Source organism: Heterocephalus glaber, unplaced genomic scaffold (genome assembly GCF_053883595.1).
Source record: "Heterocephalus glaber isolate CG9 unplaced genomic scaffold, H.glaber_assembly_v1.0 deba00001733, whole genome shotgun sequence".
In the NCBI taxonomy this organism is placed as follows: Eukaryota; Metazoa; Chordata; class Mammalia; order Rodentia; family Bathyergidae; genus Heterocephalus; species Heterocephalus glaber.
The window spans coordinates 12,635,530-12,657,980 of NW_028258444.1; positions in this window are offsets into that span (position 1 = coordinate 12,635,530).

Here is a 22,451-nt window from a genome sequence, read left to right on the forward strand (position 1 = left end):
TCTGGTATGACAAGAAATTAAATGTAAAGGGGGAGAACCCAACAAAAAGAAAAAGTCATGGCAATGACAAGTCAATATGTTTCAGTTATAACCATCAATGTGAATGGTCTCAATTCACTAGTCAAAAGAAATAGACTGGCAGAATGGGTCAAGAAGCAAAATCCAACAATATGCTGCATACAAGAAACACACTTAATTCAAAAGGAAACTCATAGACTGAAAGTTAAAGGGTGGAAAACGATACTCCATGTGACAGGAACCCGAAAAAAAGCAGGAGTAGCTATCCTCTTGGCAGATCAAGTAGATTTCAAACCAATACTGATTAAGAGAGATGAAGAAGGACACTACATCCTTATAAAGGGAAGAATCCAAGAGGAAGAGATGACAATCATAAATATCTATGCACCAAACACTAGTGCACCCAACTACATAAAACAAATACTAACAGACGTGAAAAGTCATATATGCACTAATACAATTGTAGTGGGGGACCTCAACACCCCACTGTCACAAATAGATAGATCAACTAGACTAAAAATAAGTAATGAAATACTAGAACTCAATCAAACTCCTGAACAAATGAACATAACAGATGTTTACAGAGTGTTCCACCCCACAAAATCAGAATGCACATTCTTCTCAGCTGCACATGGATCATTCTCCAAAATAGACCACATACTCACACATAGAACATGTTTAACTAACTGCAGAGGAATTGAAGTTATCCCCTGTATATTATCAGACCATAGTGTGATGAAATTGGAGATCCATAGCAAAAGAAACTCAAAAAATTTCATAAACACATGGAAATTGAACAACACACTTCTGAATAACCAATGGGTCACAGAGGAAATTAAAGAAGAAATCAGACAGTTCCTTCAATTAAATGACAATGACAATACAACATATTGGAATCTATGGGACACAATGAAAGCAGTCTTACGAGGGAAATTCATAGCAGTGAGTACGCATATTAGGAAAACAGAATGAGTCCAATTAAACAACCTGATGCTGAACCTCAAGCTTCTAGAAAAAGAAGAGCAGGACAATCCCAAAGCTCATACAAGGGAGGAAATTATAAAGATCAGAGGAGAAATCAATTCAATGGAGACTAAGAGAATGATACAAAAAATCAATGAAGCCAAGAGTTGGTTCTTCGAAGGAATCAACATAATTGCAAAATCCTTAGCCAACCTTTTTAGAAAAAGGAAAGAAAAGGCCCAAATCCATGCAATTAGGAATGAAAAGGGTGAAATTACAACAGACCCAGCAGAAATTCAGAGGATCATCAATACCTACTTCCAGAACCTATATGCCAATAAGATGGACAACACAGAAGAAATGGACAGATTCCTAGATACATATGAATTAGCAAAGTTGAACGAAGAAGACCTAAAAATTCTGAACAATCCAATATGAACCAATGAAATTGAAAATGTAATTAAAAACTTATCAACTAAGAAAAGCCCGGGCCCTGATGGCTTCACTGCTGAATTCTACAAGACATTTAGAGAGGAACTGCTGCCACTACTCTTTAAACTCTTCAATGAGATTGAAAGGTAAGCAATACTCCCAAATTCATTCCTGAAAGCAATCATCACCTTGATCCCCAAAGCAGAGAAAGACCCAACTGAAAAAGAGAACTATAGGCCAATCTCACTAATGAACATAGATGCAAAATTCCTTAATAAGATACTAGCAAGCAGAATGCAGAAGATCATCAAGAAGATCATACACCCTGATCAAGTGGGATTCATCCCAGGGATGCAGGGATGGTTCAATGTACAAAAATCAATCAATGTAATACACTATATCAATAGAGCCAAGAATAAAAACCATATGATTAGCTCCATAGATGCAGAAAAAGCATTTGACAAAATCCAACATGCATTTATGATAAAAAACCCTACAAAAAATTGGAATGGATTGTCTCTACCTCAAACTGATAGAAGCCACCTATGAAAAACCAACAGCCAGTGTCATACTAAATGGTCAAAAACTGAAATCCTTCACACTAAAATTAGGAAAAAGACAAGGATGTCCACTATCACACTCTTGTTCAATATAGTTCTGGAAACATTAGCCACAGCAATTAGACAAGAGAAAGAAATAAAAGGAATAAAGATAGGAAATGAAGAAGTCAAATTGTCATTATTTGCAGATGACATGATACTCTATATAGAAGACCCCAAGAACTCCACCAAAAGTCTTCTAGACTTAATAACCAAATTCAGTCAAGTAGCTGGTTACAAGGTCAACACACAAAAATCAATAGCTTTCCTCTACACCAATGACAGACTCACTGAGAGAGAAATAGGGCAAATAATTCCTTTCACAATAGCATCCAAAAAACTGAAATACCTATGAATCAACCTAACAAAAGAAATCAAAGACCTCTTCTCTTAAAAGTATAGCTCTCTAAAAAGAGAGATTGAAGATGATATCAGAAAATGGACAGACATCCCCTGCTCCTGGATAGGAAGGATTAATAGAGTGAAAATGACCATACTTCCAAAACTGCTATATAGATTTAATGCACTTCCAATTAAGATCCAAGCAGTATACTTTATGGACCTTGAGAAAACAATCCAAAAATTCATTTGGATCAAGAAGAGACCCAGAATATCAAAAGCAATTCTAGGTAACAGAAAACTGGCAGGGAGTATCACAATCCCCAACCTGCAACTCTACTACAAAGCTACTGTGATAAAAACAGCATGGTACTGGCAAAGAAACAGACCTGAGGACCAGTGGAACAGATTACAAAATGCAGAAACAACGCCAGACACACTCAGCCATCTCATCTTCGATAAAGGAACCAAACACCCTCACTGGAGGAAAGATAGCCTCTTTAATAAATGGTGCTGGAAAAATTGGGCTTCAACTTGCCAAAGATTAAAACTAGACCTGTATCTCTCACCATGCACTAAACTAAAATCAAAATGGATTAAAGATCTAAACATTAAAATAGAAACTCTGAACCAGTTGGAACAGAGGTTAGGTAGAAACCTTGAAGACATCAGTGTAGGAAAAGATTTTAGGAACAAAACCTCAGTTGCCTGTGAACTAGCACAAACAATCAACTAATGGGATCTCTTCTTATTAAAAGGCTTCTTCACAGCAAGAGAAACCACCAGCAGTGTGAAGAGAGAACCCACAATGTGGAAAAAAATCTTCACCTGCTCTTCCTCAGACAAAGGTCTACTATCTCGAATCTATAAAGAACTTAAAAAGATCAGACCTCTCAAATTTAAAGACCCAATCCAAAAATGGGCATCTGAAATGAACAGACATTTCTCACACAAAGAAGTAGAAATAGTAAATAAATACATGAAAAAATGTTCAACATCACTGGTCATTTGAGAGATGCAAATGAAAACAATGCTGAGATTCCACTTCACTCCAGAAAGAATGGCTGCTATCATGAAATCAACCAATAACAAATGCTGGCGGGGCTGTAGGGAAAGAGGAACCCTGCTCCACTGCTGGTGGGAGTGTAGACTGGTGCAAGCACTGTGGAAATCAGTATGGAGATACCTCAAAGAACTAGGACTGGAAATCCCATTTCACCCCACTATTCCCCTGCTGGGGATCTTCCCCAAAGAATTAAAAGAATCATACCACAGTGATATATGTGCACCCATGTTCATAGCAGCACAGTTTGTAATAGCTAAAACTTGGAAACAGCCCAAATACCCATCAACTGGAGACTGGATAAAGAAAATGTGGTTTTTTAATGAAATGGAGTGCTACTCAGCCATAAAAAATGAGAAATTAGAGACATTTATAGCTAAGTGGATGCACATTGAAGCAATACTCTTAAGTGAAATAAAAAAGACACACATGTGTAAATACTGAATAGTTTCTGTGGTGTGAGAAACTGAAAGTGTAAATAAGGACTAAATGTATAATAGGTCATGTGATATAGGAAGAAAAGGGGCAAAGGGGAAGGAAGTGGGAGGGCTAGGGGAAAGGATAGAAGGGAATGGGATTAATATGAGAAAATGGAAAAATAGGAACAAAATCTTTGTAAATAGGGAGGGATGGAGGGGTTGAAGGGAGGGCTGGGCAAGGGTGAAAAATAAGAACAAAGAGAGACTATGCAAAGGCGCAAATTTCCAGTGATGATTGTCATCATATCGTATACCTAAAATGTACCAATGATTAGAATGAATAATCGATAATGTAAATTAGGAAGGAAAGGTCCAAAGGGGTATGGATGTGGGAGGGGCAGGGGAAAGGAAAGAAGGGAAAGGAAAAATGCTGAGAAATGGAAAAAATGGAAATAAAGTCTTTGTAAATAGGGAAGGGTGGAGGGGGTGAAGGGAGGGCTAGGAATGGGGAAAAAATAAGAACCAAGATGCATTATGTAAAGGTACTATTCCCAATGAGAAATGTAATTGTGTTGTATACCTAAAATGTACCAATAAAAGAATTTAATAAAAAAAAAAGAGAGAGATCAACCACTAACAAATGCTGGTGGGGGTGTGGAGAGAAAGGAACCCTTCTCCATTGTTGGTGGGAGTGCAGACTGGTGCAACCACTATGGAAATCAGTGTGAAGATACCTCAAAGAACTAGGGCTGGAGGTCCCATCTGACCCAGCTATTCCCCTGCTGGGTATTTTCCCAAAAGAATTAAAGAATCATACCACAGAGATATATGTGTACCCATGTTTATTGTGGCACTGTTTATAATGCTAAAGCTTGGAAACAGCCCAAGTGCCCATCAACTGGAAACTGGATAGAGAAGATGTGGTTTTTTTATAAAATGGGGTACTACTCAGCCATAAAGAATGAGAAACTAGAGTCATTTATAGCTAAATGGATGCATATTGAGGCCATACTCTTAAGTGAAATAAATAAGACACACATGTGTAAATACCAAATAGTTTCTCTAGTGTGAGAAACTGAGAGTGTAAATAAGGACTAAAAGGATTAATAACTAATAATTGATACTTTGAAATAGGAAAAGGTCCAAAGGGGTAGGAGTGGTGGGAGGGGAAGGGGAAAGGAAAGAATGGAAAGGAAAAATTATGAGAAAAGAAAAAAAATGGAAACGAAGTATGTAAATAGGGAAGTTTGGAGGGGTGAAGGGCGCATAGGTAATGGGGAAAAAATGAGAACCAAGATACATCATGTACAGGTACAAGCACCCAAAGATAAATGTACATGTACTGTAAACCTAAAATGTACCAATAAAAGAATTTAAGAAAGAAAAAAAACAAATACTATAGGATTATTTAGTAGAAATTTTTTTTCTAACACAGTGAACCCACACTGAACATATCAATTGACTTTCTATAAAGAGTGATGTTAATAGTCTGTGAAAAATGAAATAAAATTGGAAGAGTCAACTACTGTACAAAGAAATAAACTTTTCTAAACAATTGAACAACTATTTCTGTTTAAATGGTCTTTAAATTGGAATTGTGCAAAGTGTAATGAACTGATATGTCTTGCTTCTGAAAATTGGTCTTTTGCCCAGACATTCTAAACAAATTATTGGTAATTTATGGTCTAAGATCCATATAAATAAAATTGTTCCTTTCTCAACAAAGAATTTAATAAGTAATATATTCTATATTTTGTTTTGTTAATGAGATAAATTTTTAGCAATTTATTAAGGTTACAAAAGGTCAAAAGAGTTACTACTACACGTGGTTTTTTTTAAATTCTATACTAAGGTAAAGATATACTAGGCTTAGAAAAAACAAAAATAACTTTATTTTAAGGAATTTGTTACATTAAAAAGTGGATACTGTGGCATTTAACCAGTAAAGGATTTTTTGTTGTTGTTGCTAGAAAAAATAATAATGGCAGAAGATCAGAAAACACACAGGAGCCAGCCTTGGAGTTTACCCCAGTTAAATGATTGAATGTCAAATAAGGTGGAATAAAACCAGGGTGAGGTGAAAATAAGGCAAGGAGCCTTTAGCAAGCTAGTGAAGAAAAGGATGGCATCATTCCCGGGCAGAAGAAGAAGAAAGAGTCTACTCTCTCCCAGTCCAGTTTGAACTACAAAACTCTGGAAGCAATAAGAGGAGCTAAAATTAAGGCTCTGTCCCTGAGGAGGTGCCTGGAAATCCACAGTGCTAACATGATGATGATAGAGTGGTTTAAATATAAGACTCCAGGGATACATTTGTGAAGAGCCAAGTGAATGTCTGCACTCAGGAGAATATGACACCAGGCAAAAATACATCCAGGCCTTTTCATTCCAATGTTCATCACCACATTTTTCAAAAGATGCAATCATTCATTTTATATAAATATGAACAAGTTACCGTGATGCTGAAGATGTCGGCACAGCAAATGAAAAATATGTCAAATACTGTTGTCTTTCAAGACTCAATTTGTTTTCTTACCTATGAAATGAGAAGATTGGACTGGATAACTTCTGTGGCTATTTGCACATTTAACATTTCATTTCTTTGTAATACTGTGGCTTTGAAATAAGGTATAATATATTCAAGATCACTAGGGCATGGAAAAGGTCATGGGCTAAACTTTCATTATGAAGAGAGGGCAGCAAAAATGGATGTTGTCCTTAGCTCAGAGAAATACTTGGTTCTTTGATGAATCAAAATAAGGTGGAAGCCAGAGGTTGAAATCAATACTTTGGTATCCAAAGGAGATTTATGAAGCTTGAGGAATTTTGTGTAGTCAATCAAGTTTTACAAACAGGTAAGAAAAGTATGCATAACATTACTAATTTTGAAATGTTCTGAAGGAATAGAATGTATGTTCACCAACTTATTTTATTCCATCCTTTTATACCGCACACAAATATAGAAAAAATTCCATAACTATTACAGTGATTAAAAGCTGAGATTGAATCTTAAAAACTTAGTCTCTACTATTGGATATTCTCACCAACACAAGTATGTATTTTATTTATATAGTGAGAACTTTTATAGGTATGTATTTTTAGTGTGCATATATTTTATATGCCAGTATATGTACTATTTAAAGGTTTTTGCTTTTCATTGAAAATTAAAATTAAAAAGACATTTTATAAAATGCAGTCATACATTGCTTGATGACAGTAATACTTATTCTGAGAAATGCCATATTAGCATATTTCATTGTTGCACATGTATCATACAGTGTATCTAAAACAAATAGAATATCCTACTATATACTTAAGCTATATAGTTCATCCCAAGATGCTGTCTTAAAGAATTAGGAAAGAATGTTTAAATGTGAGTCAAAATTGATTATTTATTAAGGCCAAAATATTTCCAGAAGGATAGGAATAGTCAACCAAGAGTGAAGGAGAGATCAAATAAAATGAGCAATGATAAATATTTACTGGACTTCACACACAAAAAAGGAATCATCATTCACTTCTGTGGAGCTATTGGTGTGGAACTAGAGTAGAATGGAAGTGGTCCAATAGGTAAGAAGAGGACATGGTGATCATAGACACCTCTTTGGGGTAACTGAATTATGACGACAGAGGGATCTCTGAGGGACATATGGTTAAAGAAGTGCATGTTTTTTTCTAAACTTTTTTAAAGATGAAAGTGCCAAGCATATTTAAAAAGCTGATTACATGGAGCCAGAAGAGAAGGAGCAAGGAAGCATTGAGTGGATTGGTCTTGGGCAGGAAGAGAGCTACCCAATTTGATAAACTGAAACCTTGTACCCTGTTGATAGGAATATGAAGTAGTGTAGCTGCTATTGAAAACAAAATACAGATGTTCCTCCAGATATTAAAAATTAAACTCTCCCATTGCACCTAAATTTTTGTCAAGAAGGTAAAGCTCTAGTTCTGTGAGGAATCCTATGGGTATTTTGATTGGGATTGCATTAAATCTGTATATCAGTTTTGAAAGTATGGCCATTTTGACTATATTGGTTTTGCCTACCCAAGAACAGGGGATATCTTTCCCTTTTCTGATGTCCTTTTCAATTTCCTTTATGAGAGTACTGTAGTTTTTATTGCACAGGCTTTTCAGTTCCTTGGTTAGGATAAAGTGACAAAGAGATGGAGGGAGAAGCCAGGGGGGAGGGGAGAGTTGAAGGGTATAAAAAAAGAATTAAGATGTGCTATGTACATGTACCAGCTCCCCATGAGAAACATAATAATTACGTACTCCCAACATGCACTAATAAAAAAGGAAAATTAAAAAGAAAGCATAGCTCATATTTCATGTTCTGAAAATTTAAAAAAATCAAACATTAAAAAGTAAACACCACAGGGGTAGCTATCTTATTTGTAGACAAAGTAGATCTCAAACCAAATCTAATTAAGAGAGACAAAGAAAGTTACTACATCCTTGTAAAGGGAACAATCCAAAAGGAAGAGATGACAATCATAAATATATAAGCACCAAATACTAATGCCCCCAGCTTTACAAAACAAATATTTAGGGACATGAAAAACCAAATAAGCACTAATACAATAGTAGTAGGGGACCTGAATACCCCACTGTCACAAATAGACAGATCATCTGGACAAAAACTGAACAACGAAAAACTAGAACTGAGCCAAACTTTTGAACAAATGGAGGGTCATTCTCCAAAATAGACCACATGCTAGCTCATAGAACATGTTTAAGCAAATGCAAAGGAACTGAAGTTATCCCCTGTATATTATCAGATCATAGTGCAATTAAACTGGAAATCAGTAGCATAAGAAACTGCAAGAACTTCACAAATACATGGAAATTGAATAGCACTCTCCTGAACAACCAATGGGTCACAGGGGAAATTAAAGAAGAAATTAGACAGTTTCTGCAATTAAATGACAATGCCAGTACAACATACAGGAATCTATGGGACACAATGAAAGCAGTTCTATGGAGGAAATTAATAGCAATGAATGCCCATACTAGGAAAACAGAACTAGCTCAAATAATCAACCTAATGCTGGACCTTAATCTCTTAGGAAAAAAAAAAAAGAGCAAGACAAACCCAAAGCTCAACAAGGGAGGAAATTATAAAGATCAGAGCAAAAAATCAATGAAATGGAGATTAAGAGAATGATACAAAAAAATCAACGAATCAAAGACTTGGTTTTTTGAAAGAATAAATACAACTGATAAACCCTTAGCAAACCTTATCAAATAAAGGAAAGAAAAGACTGAAATCCATGCAATTAAGAACAAAAAGGGTGAAGTCACAACATATCCAGCAGAAATCCAGAGGATCATCAATACCTACTTTGAGAACCTGTACTTTAATAAAATGGAAAACACAGAAGAAATGGACAGATTTCTAGATATATATGAATTATGAAAGTTGAATGAAGAAGATATAGAAATTCTAAACACCCCAATTACAATCAGTGAAATTGAAAATGTAATTAAAAATTTACCAACAAAGAAAGGCCCAGGTCCTTATGGCTTCACTGGTGAATTCTACAAGATATTTAGAAAAGAACTATTGCCACTACTCTTTAAACTCATCAAAGAAATTGAAAGAGAAGCAATACTTCCAAATTCATTCCTGGAAGCAAGTGTTACTTTGATTCCGAAAGACCCAACCAAAAAAGAGAAATACAGGCCAATCTCCCTAATGAACATAGATGCAAAAATCCTCAATAAGATACTGACAAACAGAATACAGAAGATCATCAAGAAGATCATACACCCTGACCAAGTCAGATTTATCCCAGGGATGCAAGGATGGTTAAACATATGTAAATCAATAAATGTAATATGCTATATTAACAGAGCCAAGGCAAAAACCATAGGATCATCTCAATAGATGCAGAAAAAGCTTTTGACAAAATTCAACACCCATTCATGAAAATTGGAATAGATGCAGAAAATTGGAATAGATGGTCTTTATCTCAACTTGATAAAGGCTATCTATGAAAAACCAACAGCCAACATCATACTATATGGTGAAAAATTGAAAACCTTCACACTAAAATCAGGAACAAGACAAGGATCTGCACTATCACCACTCCTGATCAATGTTGTTCTGGAAATATTAGCCACAGCAATTAGACAAGAGAAAGACACAAAAGGAATAAAAATAGGAAAGGAAGAAGTTAAACTGTCATTATTTGCTGATGATATGATACTTTACATAGAAGACCCAAAAAACTCTGCCTACAGACTTCTAGACTTAATTGACAGATTCAGTAGAGTAGAAGGATACAAGGTGAACACTGAAAAAACAATAGCTTTTTTGTACACAAATAACAGACTCACTGAGAGAGAAATTAGGGAAACAATTCCTCTTAAAATAGCATCCAAAAAATGAAATATCTAGGAATCAATCTAAAGAAAGAAGCAAAAGACCTCTACATTGAGAACTACAGCACTCTGAAAAAAGATATTTAAGAGGATATAAGAAAATGGAAGGATATCCCTTGTTCCTGGGTAGGAAAAACCAATATACTAAAAATGACCATATTTCCAAAATGGCTATACAGATTCAATGCAATCCCTATGGAAATCCCAACAGTATATTTCACAGAACTAGAGAAAACAATCCAAAAATTCAATTGGGACCAAAAAAGACTTAAATAGCGAAAGCAATTCTAGGCAACAGAGACATGGCAGGGGGTATCACAATCCCCAACTTGAAACTATACTACAAAGCTACTGTGATAAAAACAACATGTTACTTGCAAAGAAACAGACCTGAGGATCAGTGGAATAGATTAGAAGATACAGAAATAACTCCAGACATACTCAGCTACTTCTTCTTTGACAAAGGAGCCAAGCATCCTCACTGGAGGAAAGATAGCCTCTTTAATAAATGGTGTTGGAAAAACTGGATTTCACCTTGCCAAAGTTTAAAACTAGATCCTTATCTTTCACCATACACTAAACTAAAATCAAAGTGGATTAAAGATCTAAATATTAAATCAGAAACACTAAACTTACTCAAAGACAAGTTAGGTAGAAGTCTTGAAGATATTGGTGTAGGAAAAGACTTTATGAACAAATCTTCAGTAGCACAGGAACTCACACAAAGAATCAACAAGTGGGATCTCATCTTATTAAAAAGCTTTTGCACTGCAAGAGAAACCACCAACAGAGTTAACAGACAACCTACAATGTGGGGAAAAAGGTTTTACCAGTTGTTCCTCAGACAAAAGTCTACTATCTAGAATATATAAAAAAGTCAAAAACAATCAGACCGCCCAAATATAAAGAACCAATTCAAAAATGGGCATCTGAAATGAAGAGACATTTCTCAGACATAGAAGTAAAAGAAGCAAATAAACATAAGAAAAAATGTTCAACATCACTGGTTATTTGAGAGATGCAGATGAAAACAACGCCAAGATTCCACTTCACCCCAGAAAAAATGGCTGTTATTAAGAAATCATCCAATAACAAATGCTGGCAGAGGTGTGGGGAGAAAGGAACCCTTCTCTGTTGTTGGTGGGAGTGCAGACTGGTGCAACCACTGTGGAAATCAGTATGGAGATACCTCAAAGAACTAGGGCTAGAGGTCCCATTTGACCCAGCTATTCCTCTGCTGGGTATCTTCTCAAGAGAATTAAAAGAATCGTATCACAGTGATATATGTGCACCCATGTTTATAGCGGCACAGTTTGTAATAGCTAAAACTTGGAAACAGCCCAATTGCCTATCAACTGGATACTGGATAAAGAAGATGTTTTTTTTTTTTATAAAATGGAGTATTACTCAGCCATAAAGAATGAGAAAGTAGAGACATTTATAGCTAAATGGATGTACATTGAGGCCATACTCTTAAATGAAATAAATAGGACACACGTGTAAATACCAAAGAGTTTCTCTGGTTTGAAAAACTAAAAGTGTAAATAAGGATCAAAATATATAATTGATGATGTGAAATGGGAAGAAAAGGTCTAATGACATAGGGAAGGTGGGAAGGGTAGGGGAAAGGAAAGAAGGGAAAATAAAAAATATGACAAAAGGAAATAATGGAAACAAAGTCTTTGTAAATAGGGAAAGGTGGAGGGGGTTGGGGGGGGCAGGGGATGGGGAAAAAATAAGAACCAAGATATATCATGTAAAGGTACAAGATCCCAATAATGAATGTATTGTATACCTAAAATGTACCAATAAACTTAATGAAAAAAAAATAAGTAAAAATGTAAACACCATATGAAGAGGTAAACTGTCAATGTGAAAGAATGTAATCTGTGGTTTCCCAAAGTTGAAAAGCAGGGGAAAGAACAGAATTGTAATTGTGGTCATCATTTCACCCATGTTTGCATCTTGTAAAACTTACAGATATGTACATCCTTCTAAGGATTCCTAAGATTAAACAATGAAGGAAATTACAGTTTTTACCAGCCTTTAAGACCAATTTAAATATATTGCTGCCAAATTTTCCAAAGGACATCCAACACCTTTCATATTTCTATATGGATATCACTATAAATATATTGGAGGCAAAGAGAACATCTTCCTGAAATTTTATTCCAAAGATCAAACAAGGCCAATAACATAGCAGCCTTTATAAATATTGATAAATGTTTATTGAAATCCTTGCTAAACTGGTGGGTCTGTTTAATCTACTGTGAAAATAAAACACTGGATGCTTGTTTTCAGGACCCAAATAAATCAAAATAAGGTAAAAAGAAAGAAGACTACTAACTGGTAAATTGTATGTGGAAAGACATAAATGTACTTTCAATTTATTACTTTTTCACAAGAATATGTACTTAAAATACACACAAATATACTTGCTAAAAGGAGATCCTTATTTTTAATGAATGTATCAGGAGATCAATAGCCAAGTGACAAGGATAATCTCAGGAAATGTAGTCAGTACAAACAGATTCCATAGCTTCAACTGCTGGGGTGTGGGCTTCCTCAAGAAACCAGAACTAGCACTGGTAATAATTACAAATAACATTCTGGGGTGCTTAAGTATCATGGCCTGGGCTTAGTGCATACATAAATTCTATAATTTGGTCTTCCCAGAAACCCTGTGAGTCAGGTACTATTAGTTTCTTCTTTTGCAAATGAGGAAACTGTTCCTCATGGAGATTATGTAATTTACTCATGATGACTACAGATTAGTAAGAGACAGAACTAATGTGGATCCAGTTCTCTTTGTAACCAGCATCCACTCTCTTCACCACACCATCTGTTTATGTGCTACAATTCCTTTCTTTGTCAAATGCAGAAAATGAGGCCCAGGGAATAATGTAAGTTGTCTATATTCATGCCCCTTGTTGTGTTGAACCATGAACTGAACTCAGTTGTCTTCCTTCCTAGCTCAGGCATCTTATTCATTCTTAAAAGTCATAAGCCCTTATAGATTAATTCCTAGTATTAGAAACTTTACCCAACTCCAATTTATCAACTCAATGAGCAGAATTCACCCCCTAGTTAAGTGCTTAGATCCAGTTTTCATCTTAAAAAATCTTGGATTTAAAGTAGGGGATAGCGTACTCTTAGGGAAAGTCAGTTGTCATCTCATTCCTTAGCTGGATGCTTCCTAAACTGTAGAAATTACTTAGCTCATCCAGAGCTTATTCAAAAATTAAGTATGAGAGTCCTTGAGACAACCTAATGAATCCCTAGGATTTGGAGGCAGAAAGTCAAGGTTTGTGACTCTTATCTGGAGGTGAGGTATGAGTGCAGTAACCCTTGGTTGCTAGATCGGTCAGCTTTCCTATCACTGAGACAAAATGCCTGACACACATGAGTTAAAAAGAAAAGTTTTATTTGGCTCATGGTTTCAGAGGGTTCAGTCCATGGTTGGTTGGCTCCAAAACAGAAATGAAAGGCCTAGCAGAGGAAAGCTGATCAACCTTTGGCAACCAGGAAGCAGAGAGAGCAGGAACAGTTGGGGGGGGGGAGAGGGAGAGAGAGAATTTAGTTCAAAGGCATGCCCCAAGTGACCAACCTCCTCCAGTCAGGCCTCCTAAAGTACATTCAACTATGAACTAATCAATGGATTAATCCACTGGTGGATATAGTGCCATCATCCAGTCACCTTCCAAAACTCCATCTGTGAACACAAATTTTGAGACATATTTTAGATCTTAACATTTGTTAAGTGAGTAGAGCAGAAAGGGCAGTAGTGGGAGTGGTTGGCATACATTTCCAGAGTTTGGCAGAACTAGTATGCATGAATTCTGGTGAACTAAATGAACATCATTGATGTAAGCCAGATTCAAGCCTAAGAGAACTGTCTGATTGGGGGAAGGCATTCCACTAGAAAATGATTGTTTGGGTTCACCTCTAGGATAGAAGCCTGGAAAACTGAAGGCTACCCTGAAAAGTGAAGTGGAGAGAATATCACTCATGCCAGAGAATGGTGCAGCGTAGCATACTTTCAAACATTGAGAGGTGAGCCTCTGGGGCAGCCACAGAAAAGCCTGTATCTGTGGAAGAATACCATTTGAGCATCTGCCTTACAGGAGGCACTAGCAGCAGACAGCAGAAGCAGCATTGGTCAGAGAGCAGCACCTTTCCTCCTCCCAGCTTCTAAAATTACTTCCTCATTGACTACCTTTGAATTAAGCTTATTTCATAAACTAGTTTCTTCTGAGTCTGCAGCAGTTGTTTAGCCAGTCTAGCAGTTCTTTATCCAATTTTTTTTTGGTGTCAATGATATTTTCTCTAAGATATAATGCTTCTTTGCTCAGACCCTTTCTTGGTACCTTCTGCTTCCCAATTAAAACTGAAAACTTCAGTTTTCATGGATGGGACTCAGTAATCCTTTCTCTGTATTCACTGTGCAACATTTAACTGTTAGGCCCACTATAAAGGAGAAAAATATTAAAGAATTTTTAAGAGTAAATTTTAGTCCCCAAAGTTTGGTAACCATGTACTTTTTTCCCCAGACTTGCCATAGATGTCATAACCCTCTGGCTTACATCAGTCTCTCAATTTGAAATGCTTCCATACCCCCAATCTAAATCCAGACCATCCTTCAAAGCTAAGCTCAAATATCACCTCTTCTTAAGATCACCTGATACCCCAATTGGATTCAGTTACTCTTTTGTCTGCATTCTCTTGACTTTTTTTGTATTCTTGTGGCTTGGATCTTATTTCACTCTGTTTCATATTATAGTCATGTACCAAGTGTACAAGATAAAGCCCAAAATGTAAGTCCATTGTAACTTTCAGACATATCAAGAAATTTTTTAAAGATTTGAGAGATTCTATTTGTACACAAACTCAAAGAACTTGGAAGATGTGACTGAGACTCTTGAGCAAGTCCAAATTCAAATAAATCTCCTGACTTGTGAGGAGTAAGAGTTGGAGAGGAACCTGAATGGGCTACATGGAGCTATTCAGCCTCAGACCCGGGTCAACAGCAGAAATGTACAAGGGATAGAAGTTAAGGAACCATCAGTAAACAACAATGGGTTTAGAAACCTCAAGTGACAAATTTTCAAATTTTCAGAGCCTAATAAAGGCTTTTATTATTTTATGGCACTGTGAGGAATAGTATTGGAAAATTAAGAGATACTTCATTGGAAGGAAGAAAGCTGCTTTTTTTTTTTTTTTTAGTACTGGGATCAAACTTGAGTCCTTGCGCTTGTGCAGCAGGAGGCGAAACCACTGAGCTAAATGCTCGGCCCAAGAAAGCTATTTCTTGATGTTCAAGGTGATGGGAAAAGAGAAAGTATTGACAAACATGAGAATATGGTCAAGACACCAAAGAGAAAGTAACAACTCTCAAGGCATGGCAGTCAACCTGTAGGAGTGGAGTGGGGACTGAGCAATGTGGCGTGTGAGGTCAGCATGTCCACAGCCACAGTGAGCATAGCAACTGTGACTGCAATGTCAGCATCAAGGGTTTTGGATGAATTACAGGACTTTAAAAACAACCACTTGTGGCTCTAAAGGATATAATCGGAAAGTCACAAGAAGCATGTGCAAACCATTCCACCAAGAAAAGGGGTTTGGATTTGACTTTTAGTTACTTTTCACTCCTACCTATATCCCAGGATAGAAAAAACTGCATGTAAAGGCTTGTAGTTGTTAATAATTAATAAATGCCTGTTATGGTTTGGATCTTAAATGTTCTATTTGTGTTAAAGCATTGGTTCCAGCTGATCATGCCATTGGGAGATGGTGGAGCCTTCAGGACTTGGCTAGTGGAAGGAAGTTGAATCCTCATGGGATGAACATTTTTCCTCGACCTCATGCTTCCACTATGATTTTCTGCCTCCCTACAGTACCAAAGACAATGGAGCCAAGTGACCATGGATTGAAACCTTGTAGACCACAAGCCAAAATAAATCGTTCCTCCTTATAAATTTATTATCGCAGGTATTTTGTCACAGCAACAGAAAGCTAACACGGTATGTATTCAACACATAGAAAAAATATGGCTATTTCCTGTAAAATATTTCATTACTAGTTCTTGCAAAACAGCATAGTTAGCAATTCTCATTCTCTCACTTGAGCCTCAGTTTTCCAAATAGGACACACCTAGGCTTTCATCTATGGAACAAGCTTTTTTCCTCTTCTTCTACTCCCAATTTCCTCTTCCTCTTTCCAACTCCTTTATCTTGGGAAACGGTTCCTTCCTTGTTTCAACTATTTGACACTAGTTATGCTGCCAAAATGGGCACATGAACAGCATTCAGAGCGTCCAATTGTTATAGCAATAGGGCTTGATATCAAAGGTTGGTACAGGATTCAAACTTGGTTAATCAGAATTATCCATGGAGTATTATACACAGAATCAGGGGGGAAAAAACCCTAATCTTTCTTCAGAGTCATGAAGTTGTCATGTTTATAACCTTAGAGCTGCTAATACCAGCCATGCTCTTTATGAAAATCTGTCTGAAAGGGAGAGAACAAAGGCTAGCAAAGACGTGTGTGTATGTGTGTGTGTGTGTGTGTGTGTGTGTGTGTGTGTGTGTAGGGAGAGACAGAGACATGTAGAGAGACAGAGACAGAGAAAGAAGAAGAGAGGGGAAGAAAGATTAGAAAGACAGTAATTTGAATGTTTCTGTTTATATTTCATTATTATTTTCATATTCTTGAAATAAAAATTATTTTCTTAAACCAAAAGAAATCACAAACATATATAATAAAATACATATTGGGGAGACATAGGTAAATGTTTATCATCATTTAGCCAATCCAGCCTTATCAGCCTGGCCTGGTTGAAACTGTTTATTCCACTCTTATCATGATCTGTGACACTAATGAAGATGCTGGCTTCATATCATGCGCTAGAAGCTATGTTGTTTTCTGTAACTCTGTAGTCCCACTATAAGTGTTTAAAACATGCCAAGTGTACTACCTACAAAGGAGACTCCAGGCAAAACATGAGCTCCAAAGCTCTCCTACAATAGTAGAATGGAATAAAAAAAATCAGAAAGCTTTGTAAAATGCAAACTAATTGTTTCCTTTTTTAAAGTTAGTTTTTTTCACACATTTTTCTTCATATATCCTGTTGCTGACTAAATAGTCTTGCTTAATATTTCTAAAGCAGATCACCACACTGGTTCTTAAAAATCAAAGAACTTAAGGGGGAGGGTCCCTTCAGGATGAAAACTAAGCAAAGAATAGAATGTTGAAAAACAGAAATCAAAATTGTCTTGAACCACCAACAGATTTGAAAGCTGAATTATTCAAGGCAGTAAATTTTCTGGATTCCAGCTCTATGCTGCAAGAATTGGAAACAGATAACAGAGGCATTGTTATATATTTTTCACTGCCAGCCTTCTGTTGTCACCACAAAACACCCCAGTCTCTGCTTCTGTTGCCAGCTAGCAAGAACCTTGCATGGAAAAATAACAAAAGGAGTCCCTGGTTTTCTATTTAAGTTCCAAGTGTGCACCTTTATGCTTCTACATCTTTATGATTTATGCTTCTACAAAGAAGCTTCTTATCCAAAACTTTAGCTAACTAATTTATCTAATACTGTATCAGTATTGTTTATATAATATTTATTAGTTAGGCACAATTGGGAATATAAGACAAATAATTTTTTGAAAAATGCATGCAATTCTTTAATCACCAGCTTGCAATCTTTAAATTGATATTGCCCATGTTTAATTTAAAATCATATAAATGATAGACTGTCTCTCTAGCTGTTTATTACAAAGTTCGATGCTTCTTAATTTCATATTTTTAAAATAATCAGGATATCAACAAACACTGAATTGACTCTTTTTTTCCTTTCTCCTTTCTTTGCAAACAAATTCTGTTTTTCTTTTTGAACTTTTCTACACCTTCTATCAACAGGAGGGTCCATGAGATTATTTTTGCTCTTACATGAAGGCAGAACTATTCTGTCTGATTTGAAGAGTCCTGCTCACAACTCTTTTCCTCCCTCTCTGCAGACTACTTGGTAGTAAGTCCTGCGTCTCTAGAGAGCTCCAGTTATACTTCAGGGAAATCCCTGAAAGCAAAGAGAGGAGCAGAAGAAAAGCTGGAGAGTGGCAGTCACTGCCTGGGAAAGGCAGGTTTCATGGGCTAGAATCCTGGCCACACCAAGCAAATGCAACACGGGAAACGTCCTATCAATAACGAGAGGAAGCTGAGTGCAGTGGCGCAGGCCTGTAATCCCAGTTATTTGGGAGGCTGAAGCAAGAGGATCACAAGTTTAAGGTCAGCCTGGACAACTTAATGAGTTTCTGTTTCAAAATAAAAAATAAAAGGGCCAGAGAAGTAAACTCAGCAGTAGAATGTCCCTTGGTTTGATCTCCAATACAGAGGGTTGTTTCTTTTGACTTAAGTGGTATCACACATGGTAAAGCATTGCTCATGAGTGTGGTATAACAAGCTCCTAGACAAGATGTTCCCATCATTTCTTCCTTTCTTCTGGGTTCTCCACATATTAGAGAACAAGACTGATGTGGCTCCCTCATTAGACCCCAAAAGAATTGAATGTCCATATTTCCACCGCTAATTTGGCCTAAGTTAGCCTACAGCTAACTCTGTGCTATGCTGGAAGCAGACTTCTTTTAGACAATGCATGTCTAATAAAATAAGTTTAGAAAGACTAAAAATTCCCACTATATCTCTCAGCTAAAATTACATACAGACGCTGTTCAGTACTTGTATTAACTTGTAACTGTGAACAAATTATAAGGTTTTAGGATCACAGAAAAGTTTTTGAAGTTGAAAATAACCACCATTACAGACAAAATAACCTGTCACTTCTTTTAGAGTTAAGGGAAATAAAATGTTGTTAACAAAATAAAACCTCCTGGCTGTGTGCCAGAACCTAACATTACATTCTCTCATACACATCTAAAGTTCTTAAGTGTCAGTGAGAGGCTATTTAAGTCCATCTTCCTTAAAAATAAGTGTGATTTTTAAAGTTATGGGATGTCTGGTGTATATAAGATTATTTGTTAACTTTGTTCTAATGGCCATAGCATCTAAACCTTTATTTCATCTGAATTAAGCATATTAATTGCACAACTCTTTCACAAATCAAAGAAAAAATATTTGATGTTTAATTAAAGAAGTAATAGCAATACGCATCTTAATTCTGCAATGTGCTTGTCATTCTCCTGCTTTTCACTATTTGAAACAAACAACATGGTTTAGAAATTATGACAACTTTCTGTCTAGAGTTATATATTATGATAGTGAAATATAAATTATAAGTTCAGAAAACATGTTACATTGTTATGATAATAATGTAAATTCAGAAAAAAAACATAATTATAATTTTATTCCATGTTTTGAAGTATTGGTTTAATCATAAGAATAAATAACTGGTCTAAAATTTAAAGGGAACTTGCTTAATTCAAAATCCTGAATACTCTAAATATATCCAATATTTGCTCTCAAAGGAGAGAAAACCAGTTCTCTTAAGAATTCTCATCTGCAGCTGTATTCTACAAAGTCTAAAAACCATTGAAATGAATGGCCCCAAGGTTCAACACAGGCTTTTTCTTTGAAGGGCATACTGAGGGTAAATTTTTTAGCCTAATTATTTTGCCACTTCAAATACACTCCTTCAGCTGGATGTGGAACCAGAGCCATCTGAACATAGGTTCAGCATCTCAAACATCCACCCTCCTGACCCTTCTTAGTTCCCCTTCCTGCATAGCAAACCATTCTGCCTTTTATTTGCCTTATTTCATCTTTCTTACTCTCAGAAAGAAAAACTAGTGCAGAAGAAACCAAACCATGGTGCAAAGTCCTTGGCCATATAAACAGAATCTATCACATAGATTTTAAAGTCATATATTGTTTGTTTCACATAATGAAAATCAGAAAAAGGATTCTAAATTGTATTAATAATATGGAGCTCAATATATTTCAAATAGGCCAGAAAGTTCAACAACTGAGAGTATGTTTTGAAGCGTAGAATTGAAGCATCAATTGATTAACCTAAATGTTTTCATTTAATTTTGTTTTTGCTAATTGGTATTAATATTATCTGATGTAAAGGTCAGGGGTTCTACATTCTACGATGCCCTTAAAATACTGTAACTTTCAGTAACTGACATAAATTACCTATTCCAAATAACTTTACTTTCTGTAAAGTAAAGAAGTTGGATCAAATCAGTTCCTAACCATGGATCAAATACCCTTTCAGGACTATTAATTTACTGAAAATAATCAGCTAAATCATATGTACAATTGAACAAATACAACTATCACACAGCTAGATGTAGTAGTAGATGTGTCTTCCAAATATATACAGATGCTGTCATGGTAGTAAAAATAAGTTCATATAAAGGCTTATTGAATTCAAAATAGCACTTCATTACTTTGCATTTCCATTAATCATCCAATACTAAACTTATAACTGGTACTATGTGAGAGATTTAAGAACCATTCTGGCATTAAAAGAGAACCCTGCTAATGCATTTAGTGGAATCTGAGATTACTGCCAGCTCTAATATCCTAGAAATCCTTGGGAAGTAATTCCATGCAAACTTCTCAGACTGCTCTATGGAGGGGCTACAAGCACTTGGAAATGGAGCCAATGGGTAACTCTTTGTCCCATGGCCTGTTTTCTGCCCCATTAGTCGATAGTGATCTTTACCGTGCATAGAAATGTCTTAACCTGTTTCTATTGCTATAATAGGATATCTGAGACTGGATAATTTATAAAGAAAAGAGATTTATTTTGTCTCACAGTCCTAGAAGTCCAAGAGCCTGGTGCTAGTGTCTGTTTGGCTACTGGTGAGAGTCTTGTGGTAGAAAATGAAGGGAGCATGCAGGAGAAAGAAAGAGGCCCAGACAATTTATAACAACCCACTTTCACAATAACTAACCCACTCTTATAGGAACTGAATTAATCTTTTCAGAAGAGCAGAGTTCCCATAATTAATTACCTCTTACAGTACTTACCACCTCTGAGCACTGTCCCGTGGGGAAACAGGCCTGAACATGATCTTGGCAGAGACAAATCATGCTTAAACCACAGCAAGGAGCACAGGTTCTAACCAGCATACCTCAGATTTACACTAGGAACTCAAAGACCTTGAGCTTACCTACTTCTGTTTCTCAGTCATCCGTGAAAACAGTCAAGCCTATAACAACTGCAACATTTTACCATTAAGTTTAAGTATTATAGTTAATGCTAAGGAATAGTTTTGAGACTTGATATAAGAAACCCATGGTGCTTCTTTTAAAATTAAAAATTAGTGTTTTGTAGATATAACTTCAATAGTTCTAAGGAGATAAGAAAAACTATTTTCTGTATCTATTTGGTGCTTCAAGCACAACAGGATTTCTTATCTTTTCTTCTTTTTTTATTTCAATAGGCTTATGTTAAAATATGAACCTAAAGGCAAATGTGAGCTAAAATCCTTATCAGGGTTATACCAATTGATCAATGATCAAAACAGTTAAAGCTATATAATCTGTCGATGGACAGGTTGACACAACAGGTAGATAAGCAATACAGAAGGGACAGTTCAGTCACTTATTCATTCAACCAACATTTATTGACTCACTGTGATATGACAGGCACTGCATTAAGTGCTGGGAACATAAAGATAAATAAATTATATAAGTAATTTATATTATCTTGTAAAAGGGAAGCAAGTAAATAAACAAATTATAATGGATATAATAGACAGCTTCTAAAATAGCCCCTTGTAAAAAGGAAACTAACTCCCACTTCATTTTTGGTTTCTGACTCCTTGTCACTTTCCCGGCCCTCCCTCTCCTCGCCCTTTTGTCTCACAATTGGTTAAGATGATAAGAGCACCTTAGGGTTCTATCCCTTCATGCTGGTGGAGAAATCAAATCTTTCAAACCCCATTTCCGTAGGAATACTCATCCAAACCCCACCCTCTCGCTACAATAAAATGAGAGATCACTGGCTTCTCTTTTCATTTAAGATATTCAAGGCTTGCTTTTAGGCTGCTTTTCCCAGAAAGTCCCATTCTGTGAATAATAAATGTGTTCGTGCCATTTTGATCTGTATGTGTGTGGGGGCATCTAGCATCATCAGTCTCAACCTCTGAGCCAGTTATGGATGGTTGTTTCTGGAACTCAATGGTGTAACCACAAAATACCCCTAATGGTTCCTGGCTCCTATATTCATGGCCTTGCATATTGCCCCAACTGAATGTGGCCAGAGCCCA